This window comes from Bos grunniens, chromosome 14 (assembly GCF_055505025.1).
Source record: "Bos grunniens cultivar Pamir isolate PY7600 chromosome 14, Bosgru_T2T1.0, whole genome shotgun sequence".
Taxonomy (NCBI): domain Eukaryota; kingdom Metazoa; phylum Chordata; class Mammalia; order Artiodactyla; family Bovidae; genus Bos; species Bos grunniens.
The window spans coordinates 7,735,860-7,752,535 of NC_141178.1; the positions used below are offsets into that span (position 1 = coordinate 7,735,860).

Below are 16,676 nucleotides of genomic sequence, written 5' to 3' on the forward strand. Positions count from 1 at the left end.
GTTGGACATGACTGAGCGACTGAACTGAACTGAACAGTAGATACTGGATAAAATCACAGAGAAGATCATTTCTGCCCTCGAGGAACTCAAGTTCCCAAAAATGAAGATATTTTTTCAACAGTATGACCCCCCACTGAGACGTCTTTGCCGGAAGCGGAAATTAACGTACATGTGCCACATCTAAAGTGTCACTTTCCTGACCAATCAGAGCACTGACCACAGCTCCATAGCATCACCACATGTGGCCAATTATTCTATAATGCCATTTGGGGTATGAATTCTATGCAACTGGTCTAGCCAAATGTAACTAGATATCTTCAGGAACAGAGGACAGTGTCTCATGTAAAGGATATCCTTTCACTTATTCACTGTGGTTCACCTCAAACCAAATCAAGCAAGTGACCAAGCTTTTCATATACAGGTGAAATCAGACGATTTTGTTAAGAATATCTGGCCCTTTCCTTAAGGATTTCCTTATTCTAACTCTGCTCTTCTAAGGAAGAGAGGTTTAGGGGGATAGGGAGAGGAAGATGTCGGTGTTGAGCCTAGTCTTGATTATAGCCAAAAATCGGAGTCATTTCAGGTTAGATTTTTTTTAAATAACCAAAACATGGGTTATTTGAGGGGGCTGGGGAGAATCTCTACCACGGAGCAGATGGTTTCTAGCCTTACAATTCTGTGCGTTCATTTTAAATGCACAATTATATGTCCAGCCCGTATCTTATCCCATTGTCTCTTATTTCAATCTTCCATAGAGCTCTAAGATTTCTTAAAGTGCAGTGAACTAGCTGTCAAATGCAGAAAGGCCAAGTAATTCTGACTTCGAAACAGAATAAAAGTTTCTCTATTGAATGGAAGATATTCACCAGTATGTGTTTCCCCTCATACCTGAGTCTACTCATCATACAAATAATATTCCTATGAAATTGCGACTTTCCCCCAATACCTGAGACAATTCCATTATGACCTTATAACTAAAACACAAAAATGCTATTTTCTCACTGAACATAAACAGCAATTATAGAAGTTAAATTTCACCAAAAGAGCCTTAACATGTAAAATATAAGGTGGACTCTTTTGTTGTATGTCCAAGAAATCAACCCCCCAAAATACAGTACAACCCCTTGAAAATAAGATAAAACTTTATTCTAAAACTAATAAATTAGCAAATGCATCACTGTCAGGAAGGTTTATTGTTGAAACTCCATCTAGTAGATTCATCTACCACATAGTGAAAACATGTGAAGACACTCTTCTCATCTAACCTATAGTGAATAGGCTGCCAGGGAAGACACATATTTAGTATCCTAGTCAACTGAAATAGTGCAGTCTGAAACAGACCTTTTTTCCTCCTGAATAAAGGAGAAAGATTTCACTGGCAAGATATTATTTGCTAGGAAATTCAATATGATTGCCATGCAATTTCACCCAAATTAGAAGATTCCATCGTGCTTTTTAACAGTAACATGCACAAATATTCTGAAATTGAACTCTTTATTTCCACATAACACTTTGTTTGCATCCATTCCTTATTCGCTATAGAGCTGACGTTGCTAGGTTACACATGGGTGCTAAGCTACTGGCAATCATGTTTATGAGAACTGCAAAAAGAAAATTGTTAATAAGTCCTATGATTTATATATAAATAGAGAAACTATAAAATGTATAAATTTAAGTCCACAGTGAAAAACAGCATGTTCTAAAATATACATATTTGATTTATGACTTAGCCTTTCAAACAAATGAGTTAGAATTACATAAAAAAATGAATGATTATATTTCTCCAAGTTTTATATCATATCATTCATCACAAAAGGCTTTTTTTCCAAATGAATGAGATGTGAACAAATGTATTTAATTGTAAAATATCAGAAAGGCTAGATCTACCATTTTATGATCCTGACTAACAAACCAAAACCATCACCCAATAAGATGATGGGTCACTTTGAGTTGACCTGACCATTTTTATTATCATTGTTGTATGTTAGTCAAGAAATCTTCTCTGACATCAACAGCTGACCAGGAGTAATTCTCAATTGAAATTTGCAATGCATCTCCCCACAAAAGAGTGGAAAATCAAGCATGATTATACTTGGTATCATATTAGAGTATGAAACCAGCAAGCTCTCAATAATATTTCTTATTGAAGCAAAACATGCTGTAGACAACCCTACTCCAGGTCAAGTTAAAAAGCAAGTGACTAAATCTACAATTACTTTCAAGTATATACTTTATCTTGTGTGCTTATCTACATACATAATATTCAAAATGGAAAATATAGATGAAAAGAAGTACATGCTTAATTTTTTTTAATCACCAAGGGAGTAACTTCTCTTGAGTTCACTTTTGCTTTACATTATTTCAATTAAGCTGTTGAAACCACAGCATTCTGAGAGTCTGATCATTTTTGGTATGATAGGGAAAAGGTCTGTACAAAATAGTCCTAAACAGTAAGAAGCTAATGTTCTCTGGATAAGAATAATTTGGTCAACATGGTGATGCAAAACTAGCCAAATAAATGCTGAACTGTACACTCAGCATCAAGGGTAGGAAAGCTCTCTGGCCAAAATTTACAGTGCTTTGTCAACACTGATACTTGTCACCAATGAATTAAGATCAGGTTCAAATAGTGAAGATCAGGAATAAACACTGACGTGAACTCATCATATAAGCATAGGAGTTTCTGGTATAAGTAAACTCATTTTCCTCTTATAGAATAAAACCTGCTTGTAGTACAAATAAAGCAAGATAGGTGGCTCAGCACGTCATCATTCTGCAATAGTGAATGGGAAACTGGGATACAATATAAATGACATAGGAAACAACCTTCATTCATAACTTTTTTGCTTTCTACTAAATTATAATCTCTTATTTGATTAAGAAAAACCAAATCTACAAAGCAAAACTTGAAGGTATGCCCTGTGCTACCAAGACTATTCTATAGACATCCGTCCTCATATATTGGTATTTGAAATATATTCCTATTTTCAATATTAAAAACATATTGCTTCTCCTGGTTGATTGAAAATCAATTTGATCTATAATTGTTTATGCCTCGATGCCTTTTTCAGTGTTTTCAAATGCACATACTGGATAATCGAGGAAAATTTTCTTCGTGGGTGTGCATTTGGGGGAAATGATAGTGAACTTGTACGGTTGATGTGTATAAAGTCACCAGCATAATTTTTGTTCAGCAAGTCATATTAAACTTTATGATTACTGACTTGTCTGAGCTCTTGAAATTTCTCCTAATGAAATTAGGATCTGTCCTTGGAATGAGCAAGACTGAAAATGCAAGTGAGATTTAAGTAGTCAGAATTGTGAGGAAAGACAAACTACAGAAGATTCAGAATCATATACTGCTTGACTATTCCCCAAATCCCAAAACAAAAAGGGAGGATGTAAAACGTGGCAGTCAGTTTTTATTTTATTTTGCTCAAGGGATTGGCATGTGTATTCGAGAGCATAGAAAAAGTGTTGAGACAAAGGTTTCTCTGAGGGAAAACTTGACTCCTTTTACAGTCTGGGATTCAGCCTATCTCATTACCACCAGAACAACCAACTACAGAACTTCAACTGGTTCAACACAATTTAAGCTTGAATTACATTCTCCCTGTATTACTAATATATTCAAATACCTTGCCGTCTTGGAGACAAAACCAATTTCCTCACTTAGTGATTATCTAAATGGAGGTACAACCAGAAGAAGTCTGTTTTTTTGCAGAGCAAGAAGATATATCAGGCAATAAAAGGCAAAACCTTTACTGTTAAGTCAATAGATTTTGCCATTACTAGATTGTGATATAAAGAAGGAGGAGCAGGCACTCAATGTTTCAGTAAACTCTTTAAGAAAGAATGTCTTTGTCGCTAATATATAGTGTAATCATATAGTGAAAATCTGTATTAGTTGATTCAGCTATGCATATCCATATAGCAAGGTGGTACCTTGGTGAAATATGGCTTTAAGTAGTAATAACAACAGAAAGGACACATGAATGGTTCTTATGCCTAATGGAAAATGTAAGAGAGCACTTCTAGAATATATACCCTTATTTCATCTCTGAGGCCAGTAATGAAATCTAGAGAAATAAATCTTGATCCAGCTATTGAGACTAATACATTTTATTATTGTTGTTTGAAGTCACATTCCAATTTTTGCAACCCCATAGACCGTAGCATGCCAGCCTCCTCTGTCCTCCACCATCTCCAGGACTTTGCTCAAATTCATGTCCATTGAGTTGGTGATGCTATCTAACCATCTCATCCTCTGTGCCCCTTCTCCTTTTGCCTTCAATTTTTCTTAGCTTCAGACTTTTTTCCAATGAGATGGCTCTTCGCAACATGTGGCCAAGGTATTGGAACTTCAGCTTCAGCATCAGTCCTTCCAATGCATATTCAGGGTTGATTGCCCGTAGAACTCACTGGTTGGATCTCTTGAGGTCCAAAGGACACTCAAGAGTCTTCACCACCACAATTCCAAAGCATCAATTCTTTGATGCTAATCCTTTTTAATAGTCGAGCTCTCACATTTAGACATGTTGTAGTTCAGTCACTCAGTCGTGTCAGACTCTTTGTGACTCTGTGGACTGCAGCACCCCAGGCTTCCCTTTCCTTCACTATTTCCTGGAGTTTCCTCAACTTCATGTCCATTGAGTCAGTGATGCTATCCAACCATCACCAAATGGAAAAACCATAGCTTTGATTATACAGACCTTTGTTGGGAAAGTGATATCTTTGACTTTTAATACGCGGTCTAGATTTGCCATAGCTTTCTTTGCACAGAGTAAGTGTCCTTTAATTTAATGGCTGTAGTCACCATCTGCAGTGATTTTGGAGCCCAAGAAAAATAAATCTGTCACTGCTTCCACTATCTCCCCTTCTATATGCCTTGAAGTGATGGAACCAGATGCCAGAATCTTAGTTTTTTAATTGCTAAGCTTTAAGCCAGTTTTTTTTTTTTTTTTTTTTCACTCTCTCTCCTCTTTTAACCCTCATCAAAAGGCTCTTTAGTTCCTCTTCACTTTCTGCCATTAGAGTGCTACCATCAGCATACCTGAGGTTGGTGATATTTCTCACAGCAGTCTTGATTCCATCTTATGCTTCATCCAGCCTGGCAATTCGCATGATGTGCTCTGCATATAAGTTAAATAAGCAGGGTGACAATACACAACCCTGTATATACTTGTACGTACTCCTTTCCCAATTTGGAACCAGTCTGTTGTTTCATGTCTGGTTCTAACGGTCCCTTCTTGACCCACATATAGGTTTCTCAAGAGACAGGTAAGGTGGTCTTGTATATCCATCTCTTTGAGAATTTTTCAAAGTTTGTTGTGATCCACACAGTAAAAAAGGCTTTAGTGTAGTCAATGAGGCAAAAGTAAATGGTTTTCTGGAATTCACTTGCTTTCTCTGTGATCCAACAAATGTTGGCAATTTGATCTCTGGTTCCCCTGTCTTTCTAAATCCATATTTTGTATCTGAAAGTTCTAGATTCATGTACTGCTGAAACCTAGCCAAAGGATTTTGAGCATAACCTTTCTAGCAATGTGATCTGAGCACAATTTTAGGATAGTTTGAACATTTTTGCCATTGCCTTTCTTTGGGATTGAAATAAAAACTGACCTTTCCAGTCCTGTGGTGACTGCTGAGTGTTCCAAATTTTCTGACATACAGAGTGCAACACTTTTACAGCATCAACTTTTAGGATTTTAAATAGCTCAGCTATAATCTGTCACCTCCATTAGCTTTGTTCATAGTAATGCTTCCTAAGGCCCACTTGACTTCATGCTCCAGGATATCTGGCTCTAGGTGAGTGACCATACCAACGTGGTTATCCAGGTTGTTAAGACTGTTTTTGTACAGTTTTTCTGTGTATTCTTGCCACTTCATTTTAACCTCTTCTGCTTCTGTTGTCCTTACTGTTTCTGTCCTTTATTGTGCCCATCCTTGCATGAAATGTTCCCTTGATACTTCAATTTTCCTAAAGATTTTCAGTCTTTCCCTTTCTATTGCTTTCCTCTATTTATTTGCATTGCTCATTTAAGAAGGCCTTCTTATCTCTCCTTGCTATTCTCTGGAACTCTGCATTCCATTGAGTTTAATCTTTCTCTTTTCACCTTGCTTGCTTTTCCTTCTCTTCTCCCCTCGGCTACTCGTAAAGCCTTCTCAGGCAACCACTTCGCCTTCTTGCGTTTGTTTTTCTTTGGCACGGTGTTGGTCACTGCCTCCTGTACAGTGTTAAACCTCCATCCACAGTTTGTCAGGCATTCTGTCTCCTAGATCTAATGCCTTGAATCTATTTGTCACCTCCATTGTATAATCATAAGCGATTTATTTTAGGTCGTACCTGAATGGTCTAGTGGTTTTCCCCATTTTCTTCAATTTAAGCCTGAGTTTTGCAATAAGGAGCCAATGATCTCCAGGTCTTGTTTTTGCTGACTGCATAGAGCTTCTCCATCTTTGGTTATAAGGAACATAATCAATCTGATTTCTGTATTGATCATCTAGTGATGTTCATGTGTAGAGTCTTTTCTGTGGTTGCAAAAGGGTGTTTCCTATGACCAGCATGTTCACTTGACAAAACTGTTAGCCTTCACCCTGCTTCATTTTGTACTCCAAGGCCAAACTTGCCTGTTATGCCAGGTACCTCTTGACCTCCTACTTTTGCCTTCCTATCCCCTGTGATAAAACGGACGTCTTTTTTTGGTGTTAGTTCTAGTAGGTGCTGTAGGTCTTCACAGACCTGGTCAACTTTGGCTTCATCTGTATCCATGGGTAAGCACAGATTTGGATGTTGAATTGTTTGCCTTAGAAATGAACCAAGACCATGCTGTCCTTTTTGAGACTGCACCCAAGTACTGTATTTCAGGCTCTAGTTAACTACGAGGGGCTACTCCATTTCTTCTAAGGGATTCTTGTCCTCAGTAATAGATACAATGCTCAGCTGAATTAAATTCGCCCATTCCCATCCACTTCAGTTCACTGAGCCCTAAGATGTCCGTGTGCAATCTTGACATCTGGTTGACCATCTCCACTATACCTAGATTGGTGGAACTAACATTCCAGGTTCTTACACACTATAGTTCTTTACGTCAGCAGACTTTATTTCCACCACCACACACATCCACGGCTGAGTGTCATCTCCGCTTCGGCCCAGCCACTTCATCTTACTGGTGCTACCAGTAAGCACCCTCTGCTCTTCCCCAGTGGTGTATCGGACACCTTCCAAGCCGGAGAGTTCATCTTCTAGCATCGTATCTTTTTGCCTTTTCATACTGTCCACGGGCATCACCAATTCAATGGACAGGCACTTGGGCAAACTTTGAGACATAGTGAGGGACATGGAGGCCTGGCATGCTGCAGTCCAGGGGCTGCAAGGATTCAGACACGACTTGGGGACTGAACAACAACAACAACTGTCCGTGGGGTTCTCCAGGCAAGAATACTAGAGTGGGTTACCCTTTCCTTTTCCAGAGAATCACATTTTGTCTAACTCTTCAGTATGACCTATTCGTCTTGTGTGACCCTGCATGGCATGGCTCATAGCTTCATTGATTTATGCAAACCCCTGCCACGACAAAGTAATGATCCATGAAGGTGTTTATCAATGCCCTTGTATAAAATTAAGATATTGCTACTCAGTTACTAGAGTGAGTCACAAAGGCAATAGCCATATTAAAACTTCCTCACTGACAAGCCTCAACATGCAGGAAGAACACATTAAAGTGATGCACAGATAACCTAACCTTCTTCTCTGAAAAAAATTAAATGATTAAACCATTAAATTTATTAGGGCATGAAAGGATGTATTTTAGATATTACAGACATTAGTGGAGAGGAAGCAAAGGGAGGTAGATTTAGAGTTTTACTTAAACCTGAAAACTCACTTTGCCAGTCCATATTCCTAGTTGTGACAGTTATTTCAGGTATAGTTTTCATTTTGGCTAATGTTTGGTATGGTCAAATGCAAGTCTCACATACCCAGTGATTAAACGATCTCAGTTACAGTATTTAGTATGGGAGAACATGGAAAAGGATGATACGTATATTTTTATAATAACACTTCCACTTATATAATTATATATATTATACTGGGACATACAGTTTAAAAGTTACTGGCTTCATGTTAAATTTAATATTTTTACTAATAAAATATTTAAACTATTCTGATATAATTAATGCTGCTGCTGCTAAGTCGCTTTAGTCGTGTCCAACTCTCTGCGACCCCATAGACAGAAGCCCACCAGGCTCTCCCCTCCCTGGGATTCTCCATGCAAGAACACCGGAATGGGTTGCCATTTCCTTCTCCTATGCATGAAAGTGAAAAGTGAAAAGTGAAAGTGAAGTCGCTCAGTCGTGTCCAACTCTTAGTGACCCCATGGACTGCAGCCCAGCAGGCTCCTCCGTCCATGGGATTTTCCAAGCAAGAGTACTGGAGTGGGGTGCCATCACCTTCTCCAGATATAATTAACAGAGTTTCTTAATAAAATGCAACTGAAAGAATGCACTTTTAATAGGTAAGTTCTTAATATTGTCAAGTTAGTTTCCATTTTCCAATATGAGACTTCTAACAGTTAAATTCTGTTATTAACCAAAGTAAGCAATAAAATCTGATCATCCCTTATCTTTTTCGATCATCAGCAAAATTATTTAAATTTGAGGACATTTTCCACTGATATTTCATATATTTACTGAGTATAAAGAATGGTAGAATATAGAACCAGGATTTTCTATTCTGAAAAGTGGATATAGAAAAGTGGATATAAATATGAATTATAGCTACCTATTAGCCCAAAAGTGCTTCCCTGGTGGCTCAGTGGTAAAGAATCTGCCTGCAATGCAGGAGACTGACTCAAGAGATACAGATTTGACCTCAGGGATGGGAAGGTCCCCTGGAGGAGGGCATGGCAATCCACTCCAGTATTCTTGCCTGGAGAATCCCACAAACTGAGGAGCCTGGCAGGCTACAGTCCATAGGATCACAAAGAGTCAGATATGACTGAAGCAACTGAACACATAAACCAAAAAGTTTTGTGAGAATAACAACTCAGAATAGGTCAAACTGAAAATTCTTAGGGTAAGCTAATGAGGCAGAAATTAGCTGCCTTGGTAAAAAAAAAAACCTCTTGGAGGGCTGGGTCAGATCAGATCAGATCAGATCAGTCACTCAGTCATGTCCGACTCTTTGCAACCCCATGAATTGCAGCACGCTAGGCCTCCTTGTCCATCACCAACTCCTGGAGTTCACTCAGACTCATGTCCATCGAGTCAGTGATGCCATCCAGCCATCTCATCCTCTGTCGTCCCCTTCTCCTCTTGCCCACAATCCCTCCCAGCATCAGAGTCTTTTCCAATGAGTCAACTCTTTGCATGAGGTGGCCAAAGTACTGGAGTTTCAGCTTTAGCGTCATCCCTTCCAAAGAAATCCCAGGGCTGATCTCCTTCACAATGGACTGGTTGGATCTCCTTGCAGTCCAAGGGACTCTCAAGAGTCTTCTCCAACACCACAGTTCAAAAGCATCAATTCTTCGGCACTCAGCCTTCTTCCCAGTCCAACTCTCACAACCATACATGACCACAGGAAAACCCATAGCCTTGACTAGACAAACCTTTGTTGGCAAAGTAATGTCTCTGCTTTTGAATATGCTATCTAGGTTGGTCATAACTTTCCTTCCAAGGAGTAAGCATCTTTTAATTTCATGGCTGCAGTCACCATCTGCAGTGATTTTGGAGCCCAGAAAAATAAAGTCTGACACTGTTTCCACCATTTCCCCATCTATTTCCCATGAAGTGATGGGACTGGATGCCATGATCTTCGTTTTCTGAATGTTGAGCTTTAAGCCAACTTTTGCACTCTCCTCTTTCACTTTCATCAAGAGGCTTTTTAGTTCCTCTTCACTTTCTGCCACAAGGGTGATGTCATCTGCATATCTGAGGTTATTGATATTTCTCCTAGCAATCTTGATTCCAGCTTGTGTTTCTGGCTCACCTCAGGCCAGAAAACTACCAGAGAAGGAATGCAGTCCCACCCATCAGCAGATAATTGGATTGAAGCTTGACCTCCCTGGTAGCTCAGTCAGTAAAGAATCTGCTTGCAGTGCAGGAGACCCAGGTTTGATCCCTGGGTGGGGAAGATCCCCTGGAGAAGGAAATGGCAAACCACTCCAGAATCCTTGCCTGGAAAATCCCATAGACAAAGGAGCCTGGTGAGCTGCAGTCCATGGGGTAGCAAAGAGTCAGGCACAACTGAGTGACTAACACTTCACTTACTGACAAGGTCCTGCCCACCAGAGCAAGATCCAGTTTTTCCCACTTTCCCCCTCCAATCCGGAAGCCTAAATAAGATAGAGATAAATATTAAAAGCAAAAAGGGAGAAAATGACAAATAACATACAAGGGAATTCCCATCAGGCTATTAGCTGATTTCTCAACAGAAACTCTACAAGACCGAAGGAAATAGAATGGCATATTTAAAGTGATGAAAGGGAAGAACCTACAACCAAGAATAAATATTCCACCCAGCAAGACTCTCTTCAGATTTGATGGAGAAATCAAAAGCTTTCCAGACAAGCAAAAGTTAAGAGAACTCAACACCACCAAATCAACTTTACAACAAATGCTAAAGGCAATTCTCTAGGTAGGAAACAAGAGAAGGAAAAGAAAAAGAAAACAAACAGAATAATTAAGGAAATAGTAATACTTATTGATAATAACCTTAAATGTAAATAGATGCATGTGCACCAACCAAAAGACAAACTGACTGAGCAGATGAAAGCGTGTGTGTGCACTTCCACTTACCACATCACTCTGCTCCACCCCCACATTGTAGGGAATTACTTTACATGGTTAGGTTAATCACGTTCCCATTGTTTTGCAATTGTAATCTTTCATTTTTTGTCTGGCTATTGACTGTAAAAACTGATAAACATCTTTTACTTTTGTGATTATGTAACTATTACTCACTTAATACCTTTGTATAATGATTGGTCAACAGAAAAATAATAGAATTCTGTATTATCAAAACTACCATTTAATACAAAACCTGTAATCACTTTTTAAAATCCGGATGCATATCAGAATTATCTTGGAATTTTTTTTTAAACTACAAATGCCCAGGTATTGCTTTTTATTTATTTATTTTTTTGCCAGAGTTCCAGATATGTTTCTAATGAGCAGCCATGTTTAAAATGTTTAAAAACAAGTGGACTATAAGAGGATCTTTTACTTTTATCTAATTTGCTTCACTTTTTCTACTTCATATTCAGTGCTCCCATTTCATTTAGCTTGTATTTTCTAGTTTCTTCATTTCTTGTTTTTTATGTTCTTTTTCAAGCCTTTATATAGAGTAGTAAAAAGCTTTTGTATACACATATATAAATATTATATATAATATATATTTTAGAAAACATTAATATTGGCCTAACTAAAAAATGTATAACATTTTGATTCTACTTGTTTGACTTATTAGGAATAGAATGCTAGATTTCTAACTTACAAAAATAGATAAGCAACAAGCAACAGCGATTTACTCTATAGCACAGATATAGTCAATATCTTTTAATAACCTATAAGGGAAAATAATTTCAAAAATAATATATGTGTATACATAACTGAATCACAGAAAAAAGAATTCTACCTTTTGAAATTTAGTAATGTTTACCTTTTGCCAGTTTTTTAAAGTGTCCTATGGATATCTAAGAATGTATGAGATACAAAATTTTAAGTATATTTGTATATGATATAATTCATATAAATTAATAGAATTATAAATCTATTACACTTAATTATTAACAACATCATTCAAGATGTTTCTATTCTTACTTTTCCTGTACTTGATAAAATATTCTCAGAGGAATATTAATATGTCTTAATGTGATTATATATTTTTTCTTTTCCCTCATATTTCTTCTGATTTTTGCTTTATGCATCTTTGTTTCTTTGTTGTTAGGTGTTTAATGGTTTATGAAATACATTTTCTTTGTGAATTATACCTTTTATCATTAAAAATAATCAACTTTGTTTCATTTAAAATATTAATTCACTAATTTTAAAAAAAGACAACAGCCCTTAAGGGGATTCCATTGTATGCTAGTCATTGTGCTGAAAAGTTGGAGTACCGCGATACACTGTCTCTTTATCAGTCTTTATTGTGAATTTTCTAAAAGACAGTAGTAGTAGTGGTGATAGTCACTCAGTTGAGTTCAACTCTTTGCGGCCACACAGACTGTAGCCCGCCAGGCTCCTCTGTCCATGAGATTCTCCAGGCAAAAATACTGGAGTGAGTTGCCATTCCCTTCTCCAGAGGACCTTCCTGACTGAGGGCCTGAACCTAGGTTTTGTGCATTGCAGGCAGATTCTTTACCATCTGAGCTACAGAGCTGAGCCTAAGTCACACGGAAGATGTACTGAACTTGCCTTTACCGAGGCGGTGGACAGATTTAGTCTCACCAACACCAAAAAATGATGAATAAATTAACCTGGATTAGGTTCTTTGAGGTAGAGGTAAAATATGTGTTGGAAATGTAGGCATGAAATACCTGAGCATTGTATAAAATGAACACATCCACACATTTATCCATGAACTTCCCTGATTACAAAATAAGAAAAACCATAAAGTTCACGTTTATTTACTGCACAGACTGACTCTGGTCCCCTCCCCTGGACAGACTTCACGCATTCATTTGTCAAGTGTGTTCCATCAAGTGTGCGAAGGAAGGAGATGGGGTTCCACGGTCAAAGGGGCTTAGAGTGTTACCTTCAGGGGTTAGCTTGATGCCAGAACATTAAAATAAATAAAATAAAAATAAAAGGCAGCTATATTTAAATGGATTCACAGATTATCGTTTTATAAGTAGAAATTGTATAATACTTTGAGATGTGAAATGACCGAGAAAATATTTTGTTATCACATAGGTGTTTCCTGCCTGTGTGTGTGTACGCTCAGTCGTGTATGACTCTTTGCAACTCCATGAACTGTAGCCTGCAGGCTCCTCTTTCCACGGAATTTTCCAGGCAACCATACTGGTGTAGTTGTCATTTCCTACTCCAGCAGGTCTTCCTGACCCAGGGATTGAATCCAGGTCTCTTGTGTCTTCCTGCATTGGCAGGCCTACTCTTTGCCACCATGCCACCTGGGAAGCCCATTTCCTGCTTTACAAAGTACACAAAAGTTGTCACTCTTAAATAAAGTTTTCATTTCTTTTACAAAAAGACCAAGTATATACTGTCTTTTTTTTGTAAAGACAAGTAGTTGCAAATACAGTTGAGTCCTGAACAATGTGGGAGGTAAGGGTGCTGGCTCCCACTGTTCTCAAAAATATATGTTTAACTTTTGTTGATGTTGTTCAGTCCCCCAGTCATGTCTGACTCTGCAGCCCCACGGAATACAGCACGCCAGGCCTCCCTGTCCCTCACCATCTCACAGAGTTTGCCCAAGTTCATGTCCGCTGCGTCTGTGATGCCATCCAGCCATCTCATCCTCTGACGCCCTCTTCTCCTTCTGTCCTCAATCTTTCCCAGCTTCAGGATCTTTTCCTATGAGTCAGCTATTCATATCAGGGGACCAAAATATTGGAGCTTCATCTTCACCATCAGTCCTTCCAGTGAATATTCAGAGCTGATCTCCCTTAAGATTGACTGCTTTGATCTCCTTGCTGTCCAAGGGACTTTGGGGAGTCTTCTCCAGCACCACGGTTTGAAGGCAGCAATTCTTTGGTGTTCTGCCTTCTCTACAGTCCAGCTCTCACAACTGTATGACCACTGGGAAGATTATACAGACCTTTGATGGCAGAATCATGTCTCTGCTTTTCAAGAGTGTCTAGGTTTGCCATCACTTTCCTGCCAAGAAGCAACTGGCTTCTAATTTCAAGGCTACAGTCGCTGCCCACAGTGATTTTAGAGCCCAAGAAGAAGAAATCTGTCACTACTTCCAACTTTCCCCCTTCTATTTGAAATACAGTAATGGGCCCGCAGGCCGTAATCTTAGTTTTTTTTATACTTAGTCTTAAGCTGGCTCTTTCACTCTCCTCCTTCACCCTCATCAAGAGGCTCTTTAGTTACTCTTTGTTACAACTTTTAACAACCCCAAAATGTAACTACTAATAGCCTATTATCATGAGGTCAGTGGCTAAGTGGTAAAGAATCTGCCTGCCAACACAGGAGACACAGGAAATACGGATTCAATCCCTGGGTCAGGAAGATCCCCTGGAGAAAGAAATGGCAACCCACTCCATTATTCTTGCCTGGGAAACCCTGTGGACAGAGGAGCCAAGTGGGCTGGAGTCCATAGGGTCACAAAGAGTAGGGCAGACACAAATGAGCAACTGAGCACATGACCAGAAGATTTACTGACCACATTAACTGTTGAATAATACATATTTTGCATGTTATGTATATATTTTATATAGTCATGGCATATCTTTGCTTAATTTTGGTATTTCTAGGCTATGATGTTCATCTGTAAGCTTTCTTTTTTCATATTACCATAAATTCCCCCCAAAATTTCCAAAACATACATTGAAAAAGTTTCAAAATGTATTAAAGTCCTATATGTAAGACCAGAAACTATAAATCTCTTAGAAGAACACACAGGCAGAACACTCTTTCAGATAAATCACAGTAAGATCCTCTATGACCCACCTCCTAGATTACTGGAAATAAAAACAAGAATAAACAAATGGGGCCTAATTAAACTTAAAAGCTTTTGCACAGTAAAGGAAATGATAAAGTGAAAAGACAATCTTCAGAATGGGAATGGGAGAAAAAAATAGCAAATGAAACAACTGACAAAGAATTAACCTTCAAAATATACAAGCATCTCATGTAGCTCAGTAGCAGAAAAACAAGCAACCCAATTTAAAAGTGGGGAGAAGACCTAAACCGACATTTCTCCAAAGAAGACATACAGAAGGCTAATAAACACATGAAAAGATGCTCAATATCGCTCATTATTCGGAGAAGGCAATGGCACCCCACTCCAGTACTCTTGCCTGAAAAATCCCATGGACAAAGGACCCTGGTGGGCCATAGTCCATGGGGTCGCTAAGAGTCAGACAGGACTGAGCGACTTCACTTTCACTTTTCACTTTCCTGCATTGGAGAAGGAAATGGCAACCCACTCCAGTGTTCTTGCCTGGAGAATCCCAGGGACAGGGGAGCCTGGTGGGCTGCCGTCTATGGGGTCACAAAACCACAATGAGGTATCATCTCACATGGGTCAGAATGTCCATCATCAAAAATGTCTACAAACAATAAATTCTGGAGAAGGTGTGGAGAAAAGGGGACCATCTTACACTGTTGGTGGAAATTCAAACTGATACAACCAAAATGTAGAACAACACGGGGATTCCTTAAAAACCTAGGAATAAAACTACCATATGGCCCAGCAATCCCATTACTATTGCTGAGAAAACCAGAGTGGAAAAAGGCACATGTACTCCAATGTTCATTGCAGTACTATTTTCAATAACTAGGACATAGAAGCAACCTAGATGTCCATAGACAGATGAATGGATAAAGAAGTGTGGTAGATGTATACAATGGAGTATAACTCAACCAGAAAAAGGAATACATTTGAGTCAGTTCTAATGAGGCGGATGAACCTAGAGCCCATTATACAGAGTGAAGTAAGTTAGAAAGAGAAAGACAAGTATCGTATACTAAGGCATATATATGGAATCTAGAAAGATGGTACTGATGATTCTATTTGCAGGGCAGCATTGGAGATACAGACATAGAGAACAGACTTATGGACATGGTGGGGGAAGGAGAGGATGGGACGAATTGAGAAAACAGCACTGAAACATATACATGACCATATAGAATATTAAAAAGCAGGGGAAATTTCCTGTATGAGGCAAGGAGCTTAGATTAGGTGCCCTGTGACCACAAAGAGGGCAGAATGGGCTTGGAGGATGGAGGGAGGCTGCAGAGGCAAGGTACCTAAGTGCACACATGGCGGATTCATGTTGGTGTATGGCAGGAATCAACACAACAATGCAATTATCCTCCAATTAAAAACACATTGAAAGGAAAGTTTGCATGTATGCAGGGGCTTCCCAGGTGGTGCTAGTGGTAAAGAACCAGCCTGCCAACGCAGGTAAACGTAAGAGATGTGGGTTTGATCCCTGGGTTGGGAAAATCCCCTGGAGGAGGGCATGAAAACCCACTCCCGGATTCTTGCCTGGAAGATCCCATGGACAGAGGAGCCTGGTGGGCTACAGTCCATTGGGCTGCACAGTCGAAATGACTGAAGCCATTTAGCATGCACGAACATGTAAGCAGACCTGTGCTGTTCAAGGGTCAGTTGCAGTATACTACTCGGTAGTTATTTTGTGAGTATATATTCAAAAAAATAAATTTAGTTTCCCCTATTAAGATAAAAGTGATGTATTTGCAATTCAGGTGAAAAATAAAAAACAGCCTTTGAAAGATGCACCATGTAGAGAGTATTTTAAAGATACATGTTTGGAAATGTTTCCATTATCACATGACTTCATTCTCAAAAGATATAAATACATTAGCTATTGAAATTGTCTCAGAATTTTTTACTTTAAAATTCCAGGAACAGATTTTTCCACCTGTGAAATAACCTGCCAAAAGACTAATTTCAGTAGACTGTAAGTCCATTTGTTAAAAATATGAAAATGCAACACCTGATTTGTTTTTAGATATGACTG

The 16,676-nt window shown here is 38.7% G+C and overlaps 1 protein-coding gene across 2 annotated transcripts in view; it reads right to left on the reverse strand.

Annotated features, from left to right (window-relative positions):
- Positions 1-16,676, reverse strand: part of MMP16 (matrix metallopeptidase 16) — a 397,127-nt gene that overhangs the window by 200,973 nt on the left and 179,478 nt on the right. The window lies entirely within an intron of this gene.